The 22,742-nt window shown below is 48.3% G+C and overlaps 1 pseudogene; it reads left to right on the top strand.

Moving 5' to 3' along the window:
* Positions 1-22,742, top strand: part of LOC130152375 (hydrocephalus-inducing protein homolog) — a 48,522-nt pseudogene that overhangs the window by 5,463 nt on the left and 20,317 nt on the right.

Here is a 22,742-nt window from a genome sequence, read left to right as displayed (position 1 = left end):
CTGGAGGCTTGTTAACGCAAAAGGGTTTAGTACCTGGCATGGAAGGGAGGAAGCCCTGCAGGGGAACACAGACAGACAGGCTGACTCTTTGCATCAGCACTCTGCTGCCTCTTGGCACAGTTCTTTGCGTGACTTTGTGGGTGATGCAAGGTGAGGGGGTTGCTCTGAGCCAGCTGGTGTTTCTGCACCAGGCCAGAGGTGCAGGCTCCCTTTGGGCACAGCTAGTCTCTCATCTTCTGTTTGCTGCTTAGATGTAGTTTAACACCCTGTCCTATCCTCAAACAGCATGGCTGTAGCAAACTAGAGAGGAAATGCCCTGTGGTGCCTGGCTCCCCATGCTTGTGAAATGATCTGTTGCTTTGGGGAGGGACTGAGAAATTATTTTACGTCATTCGTATGGAAGGTTAAAATGATGTTGGCCTAGGGCAGTTCTCCATACTGCCCAAGTGACATAAGAGCTTAATCTCACCAAGGTAGGCTTTGCAGAGGACACTGCTTCCTTTAAAATGTGATTTATTAGTATTCATGAGCATTCATTTTTGGGATGGAAGTAAATTGGTTCCCATGAGGGGCAAAGAGCTGCTCTTCAACTACAGAGAAGCAGCAGAGCAACACATGAACATCACCCCAAACAGAAGTAGGGTGAGATAACTCCTAGGAGCACTCATGTCCAGTACTTTGTCCCTTGTCTTGCCCTTGAACTGGTGAGTGTGTGGCATTAGGGAGCTGTGCCAGCGAGGTCCTCCGCACAGCTTGAGCGACACCCTGGCGGTTTCTGCCGACCTGGGTTTTGTGCTCCTTGCAGGGCATTGGGAGAGGGATGTGGGCTGCTTGGTGAGGAGCACATGGGGACTCTACAGCAGAACCAGAATGTTGTACAAATCGGACTTTTTGTCTCATACTTGATGGAGTGTGAGTCAGCAAAGTGCTGGAGTGCTGTCACTCAGCTAGAAATGCATCAGTAGCATGGTCAGGATGTGCAGAGCACCTTGAAAAGCCCTTAGCCAAGAGGCAGGCTTTGGGAAATGGTTCTGTAAAGCCACCTGTGTTGGGCTTGCAGTTGCTTGCCTGCAGAATATCTATGTGTTAGTTGTGGAAGGCTCAGGAGTGCTACCTTTGAATAACCCCTACATCTCTGATACTGCATGATCCACAGGGACTGTGGATAACCCAGTGAACTGGGGTCTGGGTCTTCCTGATGAGGAGTTGGTTTATGTCATTCTCTTGCTTTGAATCTGTTCTTCCCTGGAGTAAGTCTGACTTCAGTGAAGTCAGTCCTGATTGAAAGGAGTAAAATTGTGCCTCAGCCCTAAGTAATAGGGCCATGTGAGTTGTTAGTGGCTGAAATGCCACATAGCCCTTTCTTGGAAAATGAGCAGTTTCCTACTGTCTCGCAGTCATTTGGGAATGTGCCACGTGCTTGGACTGTCAGAAAAGAAATAGCTGGTGTGCCTTTTGGTTTATTGGCACTTGTGTTATAAATGAACTGCTAATTTTTCTGCTGGGCAACATTTCCAGTTTGTTACTCTTGCTGCTTCTGATTTGCACGTTTCTGTTTTATGGCTCCAGTTGTACAGTGCGGATGTTCTCGTGCCAGCCCCTGTTCCCGTGCGTTCTTGCATTATGGTCTGACGGCCTCTGCTGAATTGGAAACCATTGTGGCACTGACTGGCAGATAAACAACAGACAGAAATACTTCCATTTGTGCGTCCTTCAGGCTTATTAATAGTTTATTGTAAAGGAAGAAGGAAGTAAGAAGCACATAAAAACATAGCACAGCTTATTCTGTGTTGTCCTCTTGCTCTTTTCACTGTAGCAGTGCACTGTTTTCAGGCAATGCAAGTTCAGTCTGTGAGGTTTGTGAAATTCATTGCTGATGCTCAGTGGAGACTGAATTAATGCACATTGATTACTCTGAAATAGGACAGTGAGTTATTGCGTTACTGAAATGAAGTCCTTTAAAATTCAGCCCAGCCCTGTTAGATGTTTTGCTGTGCACAGAAGCTATTCCAAGAATACTTTTAAGATGACTCTTGTGAGGAGGAAAGGGGCAGAGGACCAAGGCAAATGGCACGGCGCCACAGGAACCTGAAGCCAAGTGACTCATTTCAAAGACTCCTGCGAACCGGCGGCCGAGGGGGGCAGGCGCAGGGGCACCCCCTCTGCTGCGAACGGACCTTCATCCTCAGGTCTCTCCTCTGTTGTCACGGCCCTTATTTTCCAGCCTTTCTGATATCAGGGTTTCAGCGGGAGCTTTCCCTGCTTGGCTTGCCGTGTTACCTCATGCTACAAGGATCTTTTCTTTGCAAGTTGGCTGCTGCAAGGACTTCAGTGAAGCATTTGGGATAGGTTATGCAGGGAAACTGACATCTGAGTTTGGGGTTCTGGGCAGTTAGGGTTGATATTGCTGTGACAGTAATTACTGTTAGCCTGAGTTTACAAAGAGCCTGAAACAACACCCAAGACGAGCAGCTGCTTCAGTCTCAGTGGGTGCCAGTTCAGGTGCCAGTGGTGATACCTGGAAGGCCAGAGCTTGTAATTTACTGCTTGTCACAGGGGAGCACGAGAAGGGGAACCATCGTACAACTGTCTGTATCTTCCTTGAAATTGAGAGGGGAGTTGTATGCAGGATGAAGTCGTATTTTCATGAAAACCTATAGCCTGAAGCTGTGTCTAAACACAGCAAACTTTAATGCATAGATGGGATGCAACCCCTCTGTCATCCAGGCACGTTTATTTAGAAACCTCGTCTTAAACAGTCTGCTAAGGGTTTGCAGTTGCAAAGTAGAACAACATTTTGAACTGGTCTCAACTGTGCCCCTAGGCTGCAAGCAAGTGCGTAGCAGAGTTAGCGCCCTGGTAACACGAGGCAGTGCTGCAGTAGAGACTTTGCAACCTGTGGCCCCCAAGGGAGGGCAATTCAGCTTTCAAAAGCTTAAGGGACCATAGGTTCACAGTGGCACAAACAGCCAGCTTCTGCCTAGCACCCCTCTTGCCTTGGGTTTCCCCCTGTTTGGGCTGATGCTGCATTCAGCTTGGTGCAAGGTCCCACTTTGGTGGGGTGGTAGAGCGTGGCTGAAGGGTCAGCCCACTCTGAAGTGCTGAGTCAAGCCTTGCACGGGATGCCATGTCCCACGGTGTCCCTGGAGAGGGGGCTTGGAGCATAATGTGCATCTGCGTGAATGACGAGAGGCATCTGGAGTATAATGTGCATCTGCGTGAATGACGAGAGGCATCTTTCTCTCTCAAGGTCGTGGTTGTCTCTGTGAAACCAAATCCTTGTTGCTTTAGCCTTGCCCTCAGGTCCCTGGAGAAATCCCTTGTGCATTGCTGTGCAGGTGGTCCCAGCGCCCCTCACCAGCAACGGAGCTGGGAAGGCTGCCTGTGCTTGCTTTTGGGGGGGATTTATTTCTTGGGCTCTTAATTGCATTGCTGTTGATCCATTTGCTCCTTAGCAATGACAATTACTTCCTTTTACTTGCTCCAAGTAGCTCCAGTTGTTGAAGTTCCTTTTTTCTTTATCCTCCTGCTGATCTGAACTTGCATCCTCCTCTGCCTACCTGGCACCTGAAAGAGGGAGCTAAGTAAATATGGCATGACAAGACTTAATAAGGCAGGTAGCTTTCAACTGGCTTTGCAATGCCTTTGTTACAGTAGTGTGGCCAAAAGAACAACAACAAAAGCAAATAACATTCTTCATTTGCTAATGAGTTTCTGAGGATCGAAACAGTGCAGGACGTGAAGTACCCAGATAACAGGTGCTTTAAATTCATATGGGCTGCCCATAGCTTTTATTTTAGAGGGCTTAGGCTGCAAGATTGAGTACAAAATTGCCAATTCAGAACGACTTGCTGAAGATGTAACGCTTTCCTGAAATGCGGTATTAAATCATGCAGGTTGCTTGCTGCAGTTCCCTTCCTAGTATTTTACCTTCCAAATAGGAAAAGCAAAAGCCCTTCTGCAGTTTCTAGGGTGAATATTTGAGATGTCTAGAAAAAGAGATTATTCCTTTTTTTCTTGGATGGGGCAGCATCTGTATTGACAAGCTTAAACCCCAGCTGAGCAGGTGGTAGGCGAGGTGCTGGGTGAGGCGCTGGCTGTCAGCGCTTGTGTTAGAGCAATAGGTACGTGTCTGTGCCTGGGCTGGCTGCCTTAGGGCCCTTCCAGGAGGGGATGGGGACAGGAGCAGGAAATCCCAGCTGTGGGGGAGTCTGGATCGGTTCTGCTGAAGGGAGTTTGCTGCTGTATGCAATTCCTAAATCATTAAAATCCTAAAGCGCTTGCTGCTTCAACAATGATAAAAATATCAAATTAATTAAAAGCACTGAGGAAAAAATCAGGGCAGCCAGTGAGTGACGAGAAGCAGAGCTTTTATCAGCTCATCAATAAGAGCGCTGCTGGGGGTAATGGCTCCTGGCCCTATGGCAGCAGTTTTACCGCTGGTTTCAGTGGGGGCAAGGTGATAGTTCCAGCGCAGCGATGCCACGCCATACATCTGGAGACTGCTCTGCTCATCTCTACAGTAACATGATTTTGGTAATTTGATTTGCCTTCCTGCTGCTAAACGCCAGACAGCCGGGGCGCGGGGGGGATTGCCTGGCTCTGTTCTGCAGAAGGCAGTGGCTGGGACTGCACAGCCGGCTTTGCTCTGGTGGGGTGTCTGAGTGTCCCCCGTGTGCAGCTCCCAATGCTGCCTGCCTGGGGTGGGTGTGCTAACCAGGCACGCCGTCACTTACTCCTCTAGAACAGACCTTACAAAGGGGTGTGATTAAGGCATCAGCCAGAGCTGTCTCCTGTGTCCCCTGAGGCTGGGGTGAGATGTAAAGGGAAACGGAGTTCAGACACAGGAAGAACTAACACCCTTTAATTCTAGCGCAGAGGTGGCATAGGCTGCTGAGGGCAGCGCTTTTAGGTACTTGTGAAACCTCTCGCAAAAACAGTTTGGGTCTGGAGCTGAGCCAGCTCTGGTGTGGGGAGATGGATCAGGTGGCTTTTGAAGGGTGCGTGTCCCCAGCCTTGGCCCTGTAACGCTGTGAGAAGGGGCAGGAAATACAGCCGTACCCTACACTGCCCTGACACTGCCGCAATTACCGTGTCCAGCTTGTGAAGTATTTCACCAAAGACTGACCGTTGACTATGCATGTGGTGAAGTCCTTTTGAAAGTGTACCTGAGCATCCCCTGCCAAGCTTCAACAAGGTCGCCGCGTTGCTGGCACTGGAGTTAGTGCTGTGGCACAGCTGGGTTCTCAGTGGTGCTTCCAATAGTCTGCAGTGGTGATCGAAGCAGGTTGCGTTAGTGCTGTGATCCCTTGCATGAAGAGACTGTTCTGGTGTCTCAGAATCAAAGCATCAGATAATTGTGGTGCTGCCAGCTTGCTGCAAAAGCAGGTGAATCAATGGGGTTGTTTCTTCTTTGCAAGTTAACAACCCTGTGCAAGTCATGCTACTGGAATGAAAGCTCATGAAGGTAAAAAGTACTGTTGTGTTACTGAATGATACTGCTACAGTCATAGAAAACAGCAGTTTTCCTTCTGCCACGGGGAAAGTACTAAAAGCATTGTGCTGAGATTGTTTCTTTCCCTGCAGGATTATTTCCACGAGCTCATCTGCATCACAGAAAGGGAGAAGTTTGTTGTGCCTCTCCGAGCTACAGGTGCCCGAGCTATCCTGGACTTCCCCGACCAGGTGAATTTCTCAGCCTGTCCAGTCAAGTACAGCACCCAGAAAACACTGCTGGTTCGCAACATCGGTAACGGGGCGGCCCGCTACTGCATCAGCACTCAGAGGTAGGGAGCTCATCTCTTTTTGCGCAAAACACTGTTGTGTAATAATACAGTTGGTAAACAGCGACAAAAAGGAGCCAGAGCATGTGAGCTGCTGTACTGCTGCCGTGGCTGGAAATGGGCAAGGCACGTGGGTTTTGCTGTTGATTATAGTGTTTGAAGCATGGCACAACCTCTGCTAAAACTCTGCAAGCTGCAGAGTGGAGTTTTGTAGTGCAACAGTGTCTTCAGTGCACAGTCATGCATGACTGATTCTATTAGATTGAACGAGCAAATGTAGGAAGGCAGCTGGACTGCCCTTGGGCTGTATAAGATCCTGCGTGGCAGACAACAGCTCTAGGAGCTCAGCTCCTGAAGACCAAAGGCAGTGTTAAGAAATGGGCAAGCTCTGAGCTGGTGGAAGGGACATTTAAGAATTTATCGTCAGCTTTATCAGCAGTTTGTCTATAGTAGCAAGTGCAATCAGAGATGATAGATCAAAGCAATTGGTATTGAGACCCTGACAAAAACCCTGTGGGGTCCAGAACCTGGTTTTCCAGTAGGTTTGATCTGGTCCCTGGGATCCAATATTCTTCATTAGAATGAGCTCTTAAGTGGAGATGAGCTGGCAGTGGCTTCAAACCTGCACTTTAGCCCCAAAGCAGAATGCCAATGGGCGCACAGGCAAAAGGTGCAGCAAATACCTGGTGCGTGGGTTGGGAGCCTTTTCTAGAGCTTTGTCTCTCTCAGATCTCCTGGAAAGTGCTCAGCATGCTGTAGTAGCTACCAGCAACCTCCTTGATCTTCAGTACCTTCTGAAATGGTTATGTGGCCCTATTGGCCAAATATACCCATTCCCTGGGAGGCCACAAGCACGTGGCATTTCAGCAGTCTCCTGGTCAAGCGCCTGATGTGTGCTGTGTCGTGGACAGCCTGTACTGTTCCTCTTGGTCTGAGAAGACAGTCACTGGTTTTCCAGTTTGCTGAACTGGAGAGGGTAATGCGTTTTGGAAACTGCACTTGCAAGGAAACCAGTTCAGCTGGCTGGTAGTTAGCTCCGTGTTACTTGGTCCCAGAGGTTTTGGTGTAGGAGCTGAGGTCCAGAATGCAGCAAAGACCTGCTGCCTGCCTTAGTGCACCTGAGTTGCTTCGGTTTCTTCCCCAGGAAGACAGGGGTCAAGAGAAGGCTCTTTGCTCTTTCTCCTGGGAAATGCAAAGGTCCAAAAGGCTTCTACCAAAGCCTGGCAAGGCTGTTGAAGCAGGCTTCCAGGATGCTATTCAAGCAGGCTGCTTCTTTTCACTGTGGAAATACATAGGCAGGAACTTGTAAATCCCTGTACAGCTTCCCTCTGGGATTTCCAGATCTAGTCGTCACCACCAAAACAAGTACCCAGTCGTGTGTAGCATCTCTTGACAATGTCCTTGCCAACTGTTCTATTGAGTGATCCAGCGTATGTTGAATCCTGCTTGATACGGATTTTATGCTGAACTTCATCAATTGAATGTTTCAGTCCTGATTTGCAACAAAGGGATGGGAAGCGTTACGAAAGCTTTATTTCAAACTACACAAGAAAGTACAATTCTGAATAACTGGATTGCGTGTGCGCAGAGATCAAAAGCTGGTAAGATTTCCCATGTCAGCCAAAGGCATCAGTCATCTCTTCCATTTCGTTATGAACTTTTGAAAGCCAGTTTGAAATTTCAGGCTGATGATCTTTGAATATAAGCAGTGTTTTATTCTAATTAGGTCGCCCCCACTTTCATTCAGATTTCTTTTTAAATACTCTGAGGTTCCTGTCTTTTTGCTCTTTTATTTTTTTTTTTGCTTTAAGTGTTCAGCGATATGTCATAATGAATTCCTCATTGGGAACGTTCTTAAAGGTTGAGTTCCTCTAATGCCTGTCTTTCTACCATCTGCCTATATATATGCACAGATGTATAGGAAATAATATGAGAAATTTGGGGAACATGTGAAATGGAATTGGGCTGCTGGAGAAGATAAAATCCTAGAATAACTTTGGAAGAGACCTCTGGAGATCATCTGAGCAAACACAGTGCTCAAAGCAAGACCAGTGTCAAAGTTTGATCAGGTGTGCACTCAACACGAAAAGTAAGACCAAGTGATACCAGCCTTCGTCTTTCCTTCTCAAGGCTGTGCAAAGCCATTTATATCCCAGCATCTCCCTGTATGTGCTGTGCTCCAGCCCCTAAGCTCCTCTTCTGTAGAAAGGCTTTCGTGCCCACCAGCCTGTACTGCCAGGGATTCTTTCATCCCAAATACAGGTTTTTGCATTTTCCATCCCTCGGCTGCATGCAGTTCTGCTGTGTCCCCTGAATAGCAGCCCAGCCCTCCAGCATCTCGACTGTACTCCCCCAAGCTTGTATCCTCCACTCAAAATCCGAGTGCTCCCCACTCCTGACCAGGTCACCACGTCCCCTTGCAGCCTGGGAGCAGAACAACCACGTTCTCCCTGTGCGATGAGGCCATAGTGTGCCAGGAGTGGTTTTTCCAGCCAGTGCTGGGGACTGCACCAGGTGACAGTGGGTTCCCTGCTGCTTGTGCTGTGAGAAGTTGCTCAGGTGCCTGCCCCGAGGTCCCAGGTGAGCTCAGTGGCTCCAGCAACCCCAGCAGAAAAGAACTGGCCTCCCGGCTGGCGTGACAAGTTGGCTGGAGAGTCACACCAATACACTGCTCCACAGGCGATTAGGTCATTAGCTGTTAATTGTCTTTGAACAACTCTACTTACAGAGGCTTTTGCGGGAGAGACCGCTTTCCTCCTCATGTCAGGGGATTAATTTCCCTGCGTTAGAGGCTGTAACCAAGGCTGCATCATTATTAACGACAGGGGAAGTTTTTAGTTTAATGTCATGCATTCTTTTGAATGACTCCCATAATGATTGTTCAGCATCACAAACACTTAAACCTGTGCTTTGGACACTAACGAGTGATGTTTCCTGTCCTGGAGAGCTTAATGTGTAGATACGAGACGCAGTATTTAAGAGTTATGGCATAGGTGGTAGGAGTGCCAGCCTTACAGACTTAAATTCAGGACTGTTTTAGCTTCTTCCTATTTAGTGGAGAACTGAAGCAGCTTTAGTGTGTGCTTAACTTCTGCTGAGTACAGATGTAGTGTTGTGTTAAAGCCAATATTAATATCACATAATAGTTTTGTGTGCCGCTATGTGTAAGCATGTGTGCACGTGAGAGGGGGAGGAGGCTTAGTGGAGTAGAAGGGAATGAGAGATCAAAGTTTGTAGACCATCAGCTGGCCTCAGTGTCCTTTATTCTCTCTCTGCACAACTGAGACTTCTTAGTTGCTGCAACTTCTGTCGTCTGGCCTGGGCGAATTCAGGCTCTTGCCCCTTTGCAAGGCAGCTGCAGGTGCCACAGTTTCCTAGTCCAATGCGCTGCTCCTGTCACTTCTCTCTGCCTCCTTTCTCAAGATTCCCTTCTCTATGGCATCAAGTGTAACCTACCAGCTTTCACCTTCAGTGCATTTTTCAGCCCATCTCCAATGCTAACCTTTCCTCTCGGTCAGTACTGCGAGCTCTGCTCTTGCAGCGGGTCACTTCACAAGGACATTCCTTGCCTCTTACAACTTTATCTAAGGACTTGTGTAGTGTATTTCACTCCACGGCAGAGCTCTCAAATGAATCCATGGGGCCAATTCAGCATCCTTCTGCTGTTGCTTGTTCAGAACTCTGCCTTGCCATGGTATCTACCAGAAAACATGGCCACATTTTGACTCCTCTTTAATAAGGGTGGGGGGGCACAGGGACCCTAACACCGAAGCACTCCCCATTACGCAGCTTGGCTTTGTGCCTGTCCTCCCCCTGCATGTCCATACCCAGCTCTTCACTGCATAGCGTAGTAATAACAAAATAATAATAGTATAAATATAAAAAAATCTCTTCCTGCTGTTCTCATTGTTAAGGCTGGATAGTGAGTTTCTTCTCCACGGCATTCATGGAGATAAATGTCATTCCAGTACATTTCAGTTGAAAATGGTGCCTGGAAGCAGATCTCAGTGCAGCACTGCCTTTTGCTGACATTACATTGTGCTATGCTGTGCTATGGGTTAGAGAGGATCTGTCTGAGAAGGTCCATTTAGGAATGTCCCATCAAGCTCTGGAAGCTCAGGAAATGATCCTACATGGCACAGTGCTAGGAGCCGCCTTGCATCCCTCCCTGCAGTACCCATTATACTACATGGAGGTGTGGGACTGGAGAGTTACCATGGGATGTACAGGGATGTGACAACAGAGCCTATGTGCAGGGAAAGAGGGAAAGAGAGAGCTTGTGAGATGCTGGCTCTGTGCAGGATTTTTTCAGTATGGAGATGGAGTCTTGGATGCTTTGACCTAACAGACTGTCTTTACCGGAGTGGTTACAGTGCTTGACTTTGGCTTTTATACCATTACCAAAACATTATATATGCCAAGATTAGATGATCTTTGGGTTTTTCTCCTGCAATAGGTCTTAGTTGACAGATGAGGCAATTCAATCACCAGTAATTTTACTGTCGGTCTTGCGGTTGGAGGCAGCTTTTAATGAAATCAATTCTCACAAACTCAGATGATTTTATAATGCAAATTAAGGCACCAGTGGAGTAAAGGGGTTTTGGTTGTAGAAGAGAAACATACCATGGGACGAAGTATGTTGCAGCCTCGTTGCACACTGCACTGACTAAACGTACGGTTGCAGGAGAAAAGGCAGCGCGGTAGTCGGGAAAGCCTGAGCCACAGAATTGTCAGCGTTGTTCACTTGTCAGTTGGTTGCTAAATTGCCAGGAGTATTTTGCCCGTGGTATCCTCATGGGATTTAACTTTTGCCCAGCTTTGTCAAGATGGGGAGCTGATGCCTGGTGAAAGCAAGCAAGATGTAAACACCAAGACAGATCACAATGAAATTGCTTACTAATCTGGTGTTGTTCCCTTTCTGAAGGGCAATTACGGGCAAGATCTCAGCAGGTTCTGCTGGGAAGGTCTCCCTCAGATTGGTGCGGCTAGATGAGTTTATACAAGCTGGGGACTGCAAGGCACCGCTGGGAGATCTGGACCTGTGAAAGTTCAGATGTACAGCAAAGCAAACGTACAAATGGACATAGTTAAAAAGCATGTCAGAAGAAGAGCTATTAATAAACCTCCAAACCTTATCTTTCCTGTTTTGTCAGGAGCAGTAGTTACTCATTACAAGGGTAGATCTAACAGGACAAGAATTATCTTAAAGAACAGCTCACAATTAATGGCTAAAAGGCCAAAGTTTAGCCTGCCAGCTTTGTCTGTTGGCAGTGGTTTTCATGTGGCTATTAGTGTGTCAGGGACGTTTCCTTAGCATCTCTTATCTGTAGGCTGCAGGGAACAGCTTAGTGATGTGGACTGAAGTTCAGAGTTCAGGTTAAGCATGGACCTTACATCCCTCTGGGTCTTGGAGAACCAGGTCTACGTGAGGGATACCAAGCTCCTGCTACAGCAGGAACCAAGTTGTCCTGTGGGTACAGCGTGGGGTGGGAGGCAGGAGGTGCAGTGTCTGACTTGTGCTCTGTTTCTCAGTCCTGAGAATGAGTCCTGACCTCGGTGGGATCCTCTTCTCTGGTAATTTGAAGATATGAAGGTTTCTACTTTCTCAGGCATCCCCTGAAGTCATCCTCAGGAGTGTCATTCCCATCCCAGCTATCTGAGGGCAGGGGTATGCAGACATGGGGACGGAGTAGGAAGGGGATGGGATGGGAGGTAGGGCTGAAGTGTGGCCTTTAACCAGCAGCTTTTCGGTTCCGGCAATGTTTCTGGTAAAAATAATAAAATAAAAGGGGGGGGGGGGGGGGGGGGGGGGATTTCTCTGTGCCTTTCCCACAGCAGGCAGTGATCCCAGCCAAGCACCAGTAGAGCCCTGCCCAGTATAACCAGGCACAACCCCCAGTGCAGGTGCAGGGCCATGTAGAGCAGTCCGGTTCTGAGGCTGGCGGCGCCTTGGCTTTCCTCCTCCCTCCCAAAAGTCTCAGGTCCAGCACGTGAACATTGCAGGCCCAATGCTTCCCCATTAGTCACTGGCGATGTTCTTGCTAGTCGTGATGGGAGCAGGTCAGGCCCCCAATTGCATCAGTGTCTCCTTAATGAGCAGGAAGTCCAGCAATTTCATCAGCTGTCACTGCTTACATGAACGAAGCTCAGCTTGCGCATGGCTCCGATTTTTCTCATTATTTTTGTGGGCTGCATTCCCCAATCCCTGTAAAACTCTGCAGAACATATTTTTAAGGTGACAAATTGACCAGCAGCAAAGCACTAAATCAAATAACTTTTGCTTTCTAAGTGAGGCTGTACAAGAGCCGCAAAGCCCAGCTGCTGTTGTGCAGAAACATGTTGCATCTGACTTTTCCCTGAGCATTAAAGGACTGAATTATGTCTGTCAGCTGAGAGCTGTTTATCTGGTGAGAAATCATAATTGCTCTTGTTAAATCTAAAGTACACTGACACTTTTTCATAATATTTCCCACACATTGCAAAGAATTTCTCTAGTAGGCCAAGCAAACAGTTACCAAGCCTGGATTACAACCCAGAGCCCCAGACTGCATTGCTTGTGAATATGCAGAAAACCTCCTGTTAAAGGTGCCTTGAAATGCTCCTGGTAATGGTGCTTCATTTAGCTAGAGATTTAATTGTTCAGGCTGTAAATGGGATACTCCTTTTGTGTCTTGTTTTCTTGTTTCTGTATCACTCTAATCTGCCTTTGCACTCATACAGATTTTTCTTTGCTTAGAACAGCTTTCATTGAAATGCTGATAAAATGTGCCCTTTCTGAGGCAAAACCAGGATGCTTTCAAGGTAAAAAAAAATAAATAAAAAAATAGATAGATTAATTCTGCCAATTAAACTCTTAATTATTCTCTGGTCATTCAAGAATAAACTTCTGTTCTCCCTGTCTGATTTCCAGGGTGTAATCTCACTGGGACAGGTATCGCCTTGACATTTGCATCTCTTGAGGTTTATAGGTGGCAGGAAAAGACGAATTCAACTCAGTGTCAAGTTGTGCATGCAAATAACTCTTGCCATCTCCGTGCCCTTCAAAAACCCTCCTCCGATCGTATCGCTAGCAGTCAGACTCTTGAGCCTTGCTGCAGAAAACTGGATGCAGGGTATGGGGGAGACGAGGTCATTTTATAGCTTAGGATCTTCTGAGGGCTGGAGCTCTTCAGGAGTTGGGTCGGTGGCTCAGTTCCTGGCCCTGTATGTTCTCTTTTTCTGCTGCTGACTGTGGTTTCTTGGCCCCTTGCTAATACAGGTGAGCTGGAGTGAGCTAGACGGCAGAAGGAACGTAGTCCCCAAATGTCCCACAATAATCCTGATGTGCCTCTCTGTGTTGCAGCCCTTTCTCTGTTGATCCCTCTGTTGGGACTCTTGGGATTGGCAATGCCATGCAAGTAACGTGGACTTCCACCCAGAGAAGACTGGTGATTATTCTAGACCCCTGACAGTTCACTATGACACAGGTAAGGTCTGGGCACTGCATGGTGCCCAGTCTCTGTGTCCTTCAAAACAGAGACCTTTCAAAGCAGAAAAATGTTAAGCTTGCTTTGCAGACTACTTCTAAAACCTTTTATTTCAAAACCTCTGTATGTTTCGGTGCTTAAGTGAGCAGGTAAGGGGCAAAGACTGCCTGTGCCCTTGTTCTGTGTGGCTGTGTGCCGGTCTCTCCCTGGGGGATGCTGGTGTCGGCTGGGTGCTCTCCACCCAGCACCGCCCATGACTGTCATCTGCCATCATTCCCTGTTGTCCCAGTCACCTTAATTCCCTCTCCAGGTGTATCTCCCCTGTCCCGGCTTTGCCTCAAAGAAAAGTGACAAATAGTTGGTGTTTAGGGGGCTTTTAAAGTGCATCCCCTCAAGCAGGAATGAGGTTTTTTGGAATCGGGTTTTGCTGGGAGTTGCTGATTCAGATGCGGGAGGAACCTTGATTCTCCGTTACGGTGTGCATATGCACGTGTGAAGCTTCATTCCTTGACGGTGCTATGTTTGAAGCACAACGTGGGAATGCGTGCCTCTGTCAGACTCGCTCCAATGCCGCTGTCTCTTACACATCTGTCCCCTGCACTGCTTCTACGTTGTTTTGCCGCAGACCCTTGTTCTTTCTTTTTGCCCTCTACCCACCTGCGTCCCACAGCTCACGACATCAGGACTAATGCAGCCAGGACTTGAGGGCTCTTGGGATTTGGCAGGAAGAGCTCGCTGCCTCCCGAGATAGGTGTAAAATTTATGTTAGGCTAGGAGAAGCTGAGATCAGGCCACAGAAACACCATCAGCTTTAAGCTTCACTTAAGAGTAAGTGGGGAATATCTTTAGGAAAAGGCGTCATGTTAAAATGCTTCTGTCGGCCTTGGCTCAGCAGGGGTATGTTGTGGTGCCGAACGAGACGCTTCCTCAGTTGCATGAAGGCACTTGGCGTGTGTTTCCTCTCGCCTGAGAGGGAGGTTTGGTTTGTCCCTGTTCCTCAGCGTTGGTCCTTGGAAGTGTGGTGTCCTAACCGAGGTGATGCTGTGTGCTGCTTTAGCCCGGCAAAGAGCATTTTAGTTGTCTTGGGTTTGTGGAAGTTACAAATGCTCCTGTATCTTCCAAATGCTTATGTAGCCTTACGACTTATTTCAGCTTTGTCTAACGTTTTTCAGTTATTGACATATTCACGGAGAATGGTTTATGCTCACTCAGAGGAGCTTATTGTTTTGGGTAACAGTTTCTAGGAAGAGTGACTGAAATATCAGCTAGGGAAGCACAAAAAAGTGCCTTATTTGTATGCCTATACAGAATCTATAGGATAAAATTCAGAGGGCTAGAATTTCTCTGGGGCAGATGAGCAGTGACAGTGGAGATTAGGGCCGTAGGGTTTATACTTTGTGACGGAACAGAATGAGTGAATAATTAGGGCCAGGATCTTTGTGGCTTGCTTTGAAAAACCTGAGAGTCTTGTTCTTACTGAAACAGCTGGTTCCTCCATAGTCGATCTTTGCAAAAGTGATTTGTGTGGGTAGGCCATGGAGATAAACCCTCTGCTGGCTCTGAGATGGGTGTTTTCCCAGGAACACGTGCAGCTCCCTGGGAGATGAACCCAGGATTTCATTCCTGCCTGCCAGTACAATGTTGCAGTTATTTTGAAATAAACTACGAATTGCAAAGGAGAGCAAGGGGATAATGAAGGGATTATCTCTCTAGCTTTGAAGCATACAGGTAAGTGAAAGGCTGCTGAGATTAATTGCTAATGTGAAGCAGAAACGTTTAATCCATCAGTCTTAAAAGGTGTGGTGCAGAGCTTATTGCAGGAGTAGCACAGAGCACCAGACAGTGTTACCTGACCTCGCGCGGCGAGCCCTGGCTAATGTGTCCGGCACCACGGCAGGCTCCCTGTGACACGCGTACAGAAAGCAGCTGGGTTGCTCTTTCAGAGCCACCAACAGAGTGTTTATTAAGAAGCAGAAGTGCTAAGAGCAAAACAGCAGTTTAAGGTGTTGGGAGGCGTTTCCCTCGCTTGGCTGTGTATCAGTACTGACTTGCTCGCAGGCAGCAGTAGTTCTCAATGGATCACACCCTTCTTAGGGTGACTTACGCAGGATCAGGTGAACATTGCTTAAATTTCTGCTGAAGCAGGGTCAGATCTGTCCCTAGCATTGCTTAAGCAAGCATGGAGCTCTTCCATGTGAACAAGTCACAGTTTTTCCCTTAGCGTATGATTTGGTTGATTTAAATTGTGTGTCCTTTGGGCTGGTTAGGAGCACAGGTACTGTCCCCTGGATAGACTGTGTGTGTGGTGGCAGTTCTGTTGCTACACATTTATGGATGAGCGTGGAGAAAATGTTTGCTGCTATGAGCGTAATGATTTACAATGAAAACTTGTCCTTCAGTGCTTTACATGCCTAAACTCCTCCTTTTCACCTGTGTACATGTGTCTGGGTGTGAAAAATCCCAGCTCGTACTGAAATGAGGGTGACTTGGGATGTTCTGGGCTCCAGCATATCCCTGTCCAGCACCTTAACATCAGGTTATGGTACTTGAAAGGGTTTCTGAAACCTGTATGCGAAGCACTCGTACAGCTTTGGAAAAGGTTTCAATACCACTGAAAGTCCTGTCGGTCAGTTGGCCTTTCCCAGATGACGTTCAGCCCACCCTGCGTGGACCGTGTGGATGTGGGAAAATAAGTTTATGGAGGTAAGTCCTAGTCTCAGCCAAGCCAGTATTCATAAAGTTTAGATATTCTTTCAGCTGTCAAGTCCTGCTCAAGTGAGATGATGCCCAAGCTGCTTGCCCTGAGTGCTGCTGATTGTACACCAAACACAGTTTGCTGCAGTAACAACATTTATTGCAACCTGGCAGCATAGCACCAGCTTGGTGTGGGAAGGTGAGCTTTGCTCAGGGACACGTGGCTGAGGAGATGCATGACAGGTTCCCAGAGGTGTGCCAGAGGTGCAAAGCAAAACCACCAGTCCAATGCCATCCAGAAACAATAACGTCTACGGCAGGTGCTCCATGCAGGTGAAGAAGGCTGCCAGAGACAGGAGGTGCCGGAGAGATGCTTGGAGTTGTGGAAGGAGAATTGCTTCTCTACTCAGAGCTCCCTAAATGCTGACTCACATCAGGCTCCTGTCTCCAACGAGTACTAGTATAGTATGATGGGTGGTCTTCAAGGTGTAGGACCAGATCCTGTGCCTGTATGTGGGTGCCTCCAGTGCCCACTGGCCCTTGTGGCAAGGCGCTACAACACGCTTCTAGCCCAGGGGATCTGTGGTGCGGTATTGAAATTCCTCTGTGCAGTTTTTCCCCATCGGTTGCTGCATCCCTTGGCATCTCTTTGTCAGCACAGAAAACTTCAGTAATTAGCAAAGCACCACTGAGCTTGTGCATGGCTGACAGGCGCTATATATTGAGATGCTTTTATTGCTGTCAGTAATAAAAGTAACGATGCAGATGGCTCTCTTTCAGTAGCTCTGTGAGTCTAATGCAGAAACAAAAGCCTGGGGGCAGGATCTCACCCTCTTTGAGGGGGGGATCAGAACCCATACCCATAGGAGTATTTTAGGAGACAGCATACCCAAGAGGAGGCAGCCCTCAAGCAGAACTGCCTATTCCATTACTCTTCTGTCTCCCCTTGGTTCGGAGCCCCAAAAAGCAGTTTCCCCAGAAGAGAGGTAACGTGTGTGGCTCAGGAGTAGTTCTCGGTGGTTTTAGTCCTGCTGGAAGCCTCCAGCCTTGTGCTAGAAGCCTGCTGAGGAACCATCTAGGTGTTTGGCAGATGAATACCCTGTTTTCCCTCAGCTTCCCACACAGCTTGCAGGAGGGCTGACAGCTGCTGAGCAAGAGCTGTGCTAAAGCAAATCTTGGCTTTTCTGCTGTGGATGGCAGACCCAGGCTCAGAGCATCCTTTGTGGTTCTGCACGCCCAGGGCACAGTTGGGGGAGTTCAGCCTCGGCTCCTCAATTGCTTACTTCAAGGGCAGGTAGAAAGTGTGAGCAGGGTCTGATTCTGGCTCTGTGGTTGTTAATCAGAGTGAGTTTTCCTGCGCTGGCTCAGTTCCTGTCCCCATAGGAAGTGGGTGAAGTCATGTCTCCCCTCCTGAGCCCTGGGCAGCAAAACTTGCTCTGTGCCAGATTCAGGTTATTCCTGTATGGCAGGAGAGAGCAGCTAAACAGGCTTCTTGAGTGCAGCACGCTGGGAGCTGGAGATGATGTGGAGCAGAGCTTGCCTTGCCCTGGGTCAGGGAGGGGTCTGGCTGCCTTGTTCCCCAGCCGCTGAGCTTTGCTGCCTGGCCCTGAAAGCAGGGGGTCCCCAGCACCGTTTCCTCCCCATTGCTGCTTGCTAGGTGTGGGGCAAATGCCATCAGCCTCGTAGGATCATAGAATGATGGAGGTTGGAAAAGACCTTGAAGATGACCAAGTCCAACTTAACCCCGGATTGCCAAGCCCACCACTAAACCGTGTCCCGAAGCACCACATCTGTGTGTTTGTCAAACACATCAGGGGTGGTGATTCCAGCCTGCAGCGTGGAGAAGCAAGCCCTGCCGGAGCCGTCTCCTCCCTGGCAGGGTCCCGCCAGCCCCCCAGTCCCAAAGGCTGGCCAGCAGCTGCTGCTTAGGCTGCCCGCACTCGGCGGGCTGCTGCAGGGGGGTTTGGTACTGAGCACCGGAGAGCTACTGGGATGTGTGGTTTGGGTTGGTCAGTAAGCGTGATGAGCTGGCCTCAGATCTTCCCCTTCCTCTAAGCCAGCACCAACACTTGCACGATAGACAAGATCTCCTTAGGGCAACGTAAGCATAAAAAATAATAACAAAAGAATTTCTTGGGTAGATCTGGAAGAACTGGCTGGGGATCACTGTATTTAGTGCGGCAGCAATGCTCAGGGTGGCAGGGGATGTCAGAAGAAGATCTGGGTCTTTTGCCCTATGCAGGATGGCCTGAGCCACTGCCCTGAGGTGCCTCTGCCCTTCTCGGTCTAACCACAGGCAGCTTCTCTGTGCTGCAGCAGCCTCTGGAGCTGTAAGTGATAACCGCCAGCTTGAGAAAACACCGAGGTTTCATCACAAATGGGGGAAAATGAGGCATGAGATCACAGGAAAAATCAAGGCATATGAAACACGATTAATTAGGGAGCTGATGTGGAGCTCTTCAGCCACCTGTGGCACGACAGAGAGTTTGATGTGGTGTGTTAGAACCATTTGGGTTTGGTGAAGATGACGGTAACTACAGAACCGGGTGTGCTCGGCTGGCAGCAGGGCAAGCACAGCCTGTGCATCTCGGCCGCGGTGGGAAACTGTGGTAGGGGCTGCATCGCGTTGCATATGGGCCGAGGGGAATTGTCAGGGGCGTTACTGACTGCTCAGCTCCTGCACAGATCAGCATGGGGTTCCCAGCCGGGAATGTCGATGTGTTGGGATGCTGAATCCCTTTCTTCAGCTGAAATTGATGCTGGGCTTAGCTGAATCAGCTTACTTTGGTAAATGAGGCCACCTCTGCAAGGGCTTGGCGGTGTGTTAGTGGCCACTGTACACACGCAGGAAGCTCATTAAATCCCAGCCCTACGTGTTTATTGATGTTTGAGGCTGAACAAGTAACGGCAGCACGGATGTGCCATCACCTCTGGGCATCTCAGCTACTCGCAAGAGTAAAACATTACCTCGCTGTGATATTAGTCTGTGGTTTTGTGCAGACTTTGGAGAAGACAACCACCTCTGCATGCCTCTCTTCTCTGTCCTTTAAGAACCCCCTTTCTACCGAAGGTCCTGTCATCTTGCCAGGCTGGCACTGCCATCGGTAGCTTCCAGGAACTTGTTTGAAAACAAAATTAAAATCCTATTGACTTAGCCTCTAGATCAAGCCTTTTTCTTTGTCTTTTTTCTCTGCAAACCCACTGATGAATGTGGATAGGCAGCAGGGTTTAGCTGAGGTTCAGCCCTCGCTCTGTTGTGTTTCACATTCCTGAGATCACTCAGGTTGCTGAGCCCTCGCAGTTTGTACTGACTCTAGCCGGAGCGGAGGAGGCTCAGGACTTGCCTGAGCAAACCCTCTGCCTCGCTGCATCTTGACCTGAGCTGTGCCTGTGTCGTGCAGGATACCAGGGTGGGAATGCCAAAACCATTTCTGGTTTTAACCATAGTCTGGTGTGAGCGTTCACGGGGGCTCTGATGTCGCAGTGTGTTCGGTTCCTATTGAGCTAAATTCACAGCAACAGCCCCATAGCTTCTGGTGGCCACCGCTGTGTGCCACTGCTGGTCAGGTCTGTAGCTCTTCATCGTCGCACAATTCTCCGATCCTTCAACAGCAGGCAGGCTTGTAGTGGCTTCTTACCAGTGCTGAGAGGTGAGGAAACCTTCTGCTTCCCTAAGCAGCAGCCTCTCTTGGCTCCAGAGCTTTACTGTAGTGTGTGAACTGATGTAATTATTTCTGTTTGTGTTTAGTGCTAGCAGATGCAGACAAACTTGTTTTGTTTGGTGAGTTTTTAAAGATCTTGTTTCCCATGTTATCCAAAGGTGTAAGCCAGGCTCTGATGCCGTGGTTATTACAAGAGGCTGCTCTAGCTTTTCCTTGGACTGCCAGGCATTTAAGAATTTTGCAAAGGGATTTTCCTTTCTGCTTGCCTCAGGTCGTGAGTGCATGTTGTGCTTTTCTTCCTTCACTTGTGAGAATTCCCAGCAGGATTGGCTAGTTTCTGTTGGACTTTTATGTTCTTGTACATCTGCTTCAAAGTGAGTGCAGGGTGGCATATACTGTAGGCAAAAAAGGTGTAAATAGGAGTTTGTGCGATTATATGACTTTGCATCTTAATTGTAGCAGCGCTGCAATGGACTGAGGATTGGTAACTAATACTTTATACAAATAATTGGTTATATAGGCTTTTATAGTTCGAATCAATTAGATTGATGGGTGAGTATAATTGGTCTCCAAAGTGTTCCTTTATGTCAGATCAGCTAACAGTTAACAACCGTTTCCTGTCTTTGTTCCCCTTTTCCACAACTGCTTGTAACAATGATTTTTCTTTATATATACTGTTTTAGATAAGGTTGTTAAATTTCTTGCAAACAGAGTATGGCCTTCGCCCCACTCTAGGGCCTTCTGTTTCAAAGCCAATGGTCTGTCGCTTTGAGGGTAGAAGAGAAATTAGGTTTTTGCTTCATTTGCTCGATCTTTTTTTGTTTGTTTGTTTTTCATGGCTTTATATCTCCCAAACTATGTAACACCCCTTCTGACAAAAATGCTGCTAAAGCAACCCGTGGAGTTGACTGCATGAGCACGGCTGTGGGGTGGGTGCTAGGAGGGTTATTTGGAGTTAAAAGTCTCCTTTTGGATGTTTTGTTCATCCCCAGAAGCAGACTTCCATGTGACGCTGCCTATCCTGTTCTTAGCCTGTGAAGGATTTCTGGAAGAATGTAGTTTTCAGCTCTTTGCGGGGCATCCTGGACTGCAGCTTGTCTCTTCTATCATCAGTGGAAATCACTAGTATGTTCTTAGGTGCCATGAACCCTGGATGCATTTCGGGGCAGAACTGACCATTCATTAGTCTCCTTTCCTCATGGATCAATCAATGTCTGCTGAGAAGCAGAAGAGTAGCTTGAAGGGTGATTGATTTATGAAGTGGCGTATTAAGCATGCCTTTGCCAGGCAATCAGAATGAAGGTTCCTGCCCTGTTTTTCCCCGTGGGCCAAAAGCAGTGTTTCAGCTGCTCAGGGACCGCAGCGTTGTGCAATCAAAACCTCATGTCCTTCAATGAAACAGAGCCCTGACTCTGAGTATTTGCATGGTCTGAGATGAAGAATGCCTGCTGCCTGAGCAATGCAAAATCCCTTCTCATCTTGTTGCAAACCCTAGAATAATCTGAGCCTCTTCTTTCTTTTATAGTAGGTGAAACTATTTATTTTTTTTTTAAGGAAGGGGATCTTGTTCTCTTCTTTGTTACTCCTATAGCCCGAATGAGGCTGAGAGCCCCCCATGTCAGCACAGCTGCAGTTTCACACCACTGCAGCTGAGAGCAGCATGATGGGACCAAGAGCCTGTGTCAGAGCAGCAGGGGTATTGCAGAGAGCGGGAGCCGATCGCCTGAGCTGTGCCAGCTGGTTTTGGAACATGTCCCAGGGCTCCTGCTTCATTACAACTGGGCTAGGTCTCCATAACGAGCTTAACCTGCTCTTGGGCTCCTGAAGTGCATTAGGGTGAGGTCCAGCAGCCTGGCTGCCCGCCGAGTCCTGGTGCTCCGTGTAGCACTGTACGGACCCAGAGTGTAGCCTGGCCTCAAGTCTTGAGTGGAAACCTTTCCTAAAGGGCTGTGTTGATGTTACAGTTTGCTTAGGACTGGGTGTAAGTGCGGTACTACAGGAGTCGTTCCCCTCCTGTCCTGTTCAGCATTATCAGTCTTTAGATTTCCATTAAATCCATGATTTATGGAACAATGGGTTTCAAATTCATAGTTTTGCTGATGTTTGTCTTCCTCCCTGGCGTACGGGTGTTTTCACATCAAATGTTAGGGTTTTTTCCTATCAAATGTAAAATCTAAAAATCCACTGCTGCTGACTTCCACAACCTTCTCCCCGTGAGAGTCCCGTAACTTCTAGGCGTGGACAGAGACCCTTCTTGCAGCGCCGTGTAAATCTGCTGGAGGGGCCCCACCAGAGCTGAGACCTTGCTGCCTCAGACCTCCTGGCCAAAAGTGGTGGCTGCTCTTCCCACCTATCACCTGTGGTGCCTGGGAGCACCCTATAGAAAGAATCAAACCCTTGGAACAAGTGGCTGGAGGTTTCCAGAGGTTAGGAGGCCGCTGGAGGGATGATAGCCTTGGAAAGGCTCTCTGGGCAGGGTGGCTTTGCAGGGTTTGTGCAGCAGCTTTGCTGTGTAAGCGGGCTGTTAGCTGCCAGGTGTTGCTCTCAGTGGAAGCTGCAGCAGGCTATTTCAGCCTGTATAAGGTTAACTTGCTGATGAAAATAATAAGAAAAAAGAGGAGGAGCGGTTTTGCAGTCAGCCTGTGACCATGAACATTTTGAGCAGTCGTCCAAGCCTGTGGGAAACAAGCTGTTCTGTAACTCTGACTTTCTGAGTGCGTCTCAGATTTGATTTATTTTTGCAAAGACACATGGTATGTCAGCAGAAGCATCTGTGGTAGAAGCCCAGGTGGCTCTCAAAGGACAAAGTCCTTTGCTGCCCCTTCCCCACCACAGCTTAGCTGTAAGTCACAGTACAGACACATGGGAGCTGACTCCTTGGAAATGGAAACCAGAGGAAAGGGAGGAAAAGGATTTGTAATCATTGCTCTTACCTTGACAAGTCATCACTGTCTTGTCATTGCCTGGTAGCGACTCCTCAGTGCCACGTGTCAGCTCTGAGCCAATGGAGGTGGTCTTCAAGATGTGCAGGTTACGAAAGTGCTGCTGCTGTTGGTGCAGAGGTTGGGCCAGGAGATAACAGCGATATTTGTTCCTGCAAACCTCCACCTCAGCTGAGGTGCCCAGCTGGTCCCCAT

This window comes from Falco biarmicus, chromosome 7 (genome assembly GCF_023638135.1).
Source record: "Falco biarmicus isolate bFalBia1 chromosome 7, bFalBia1.pri, whole genome shotgun sequence".
Lineage (NCBI taxonomy): Eukaryota > Metazoa > Chordata > Aves > Falconiformes > Falconidae > Falco > Falco biarmicus.
This window is presented reverse-complemented; position numbering and strand designations above follow the sequence as displayed.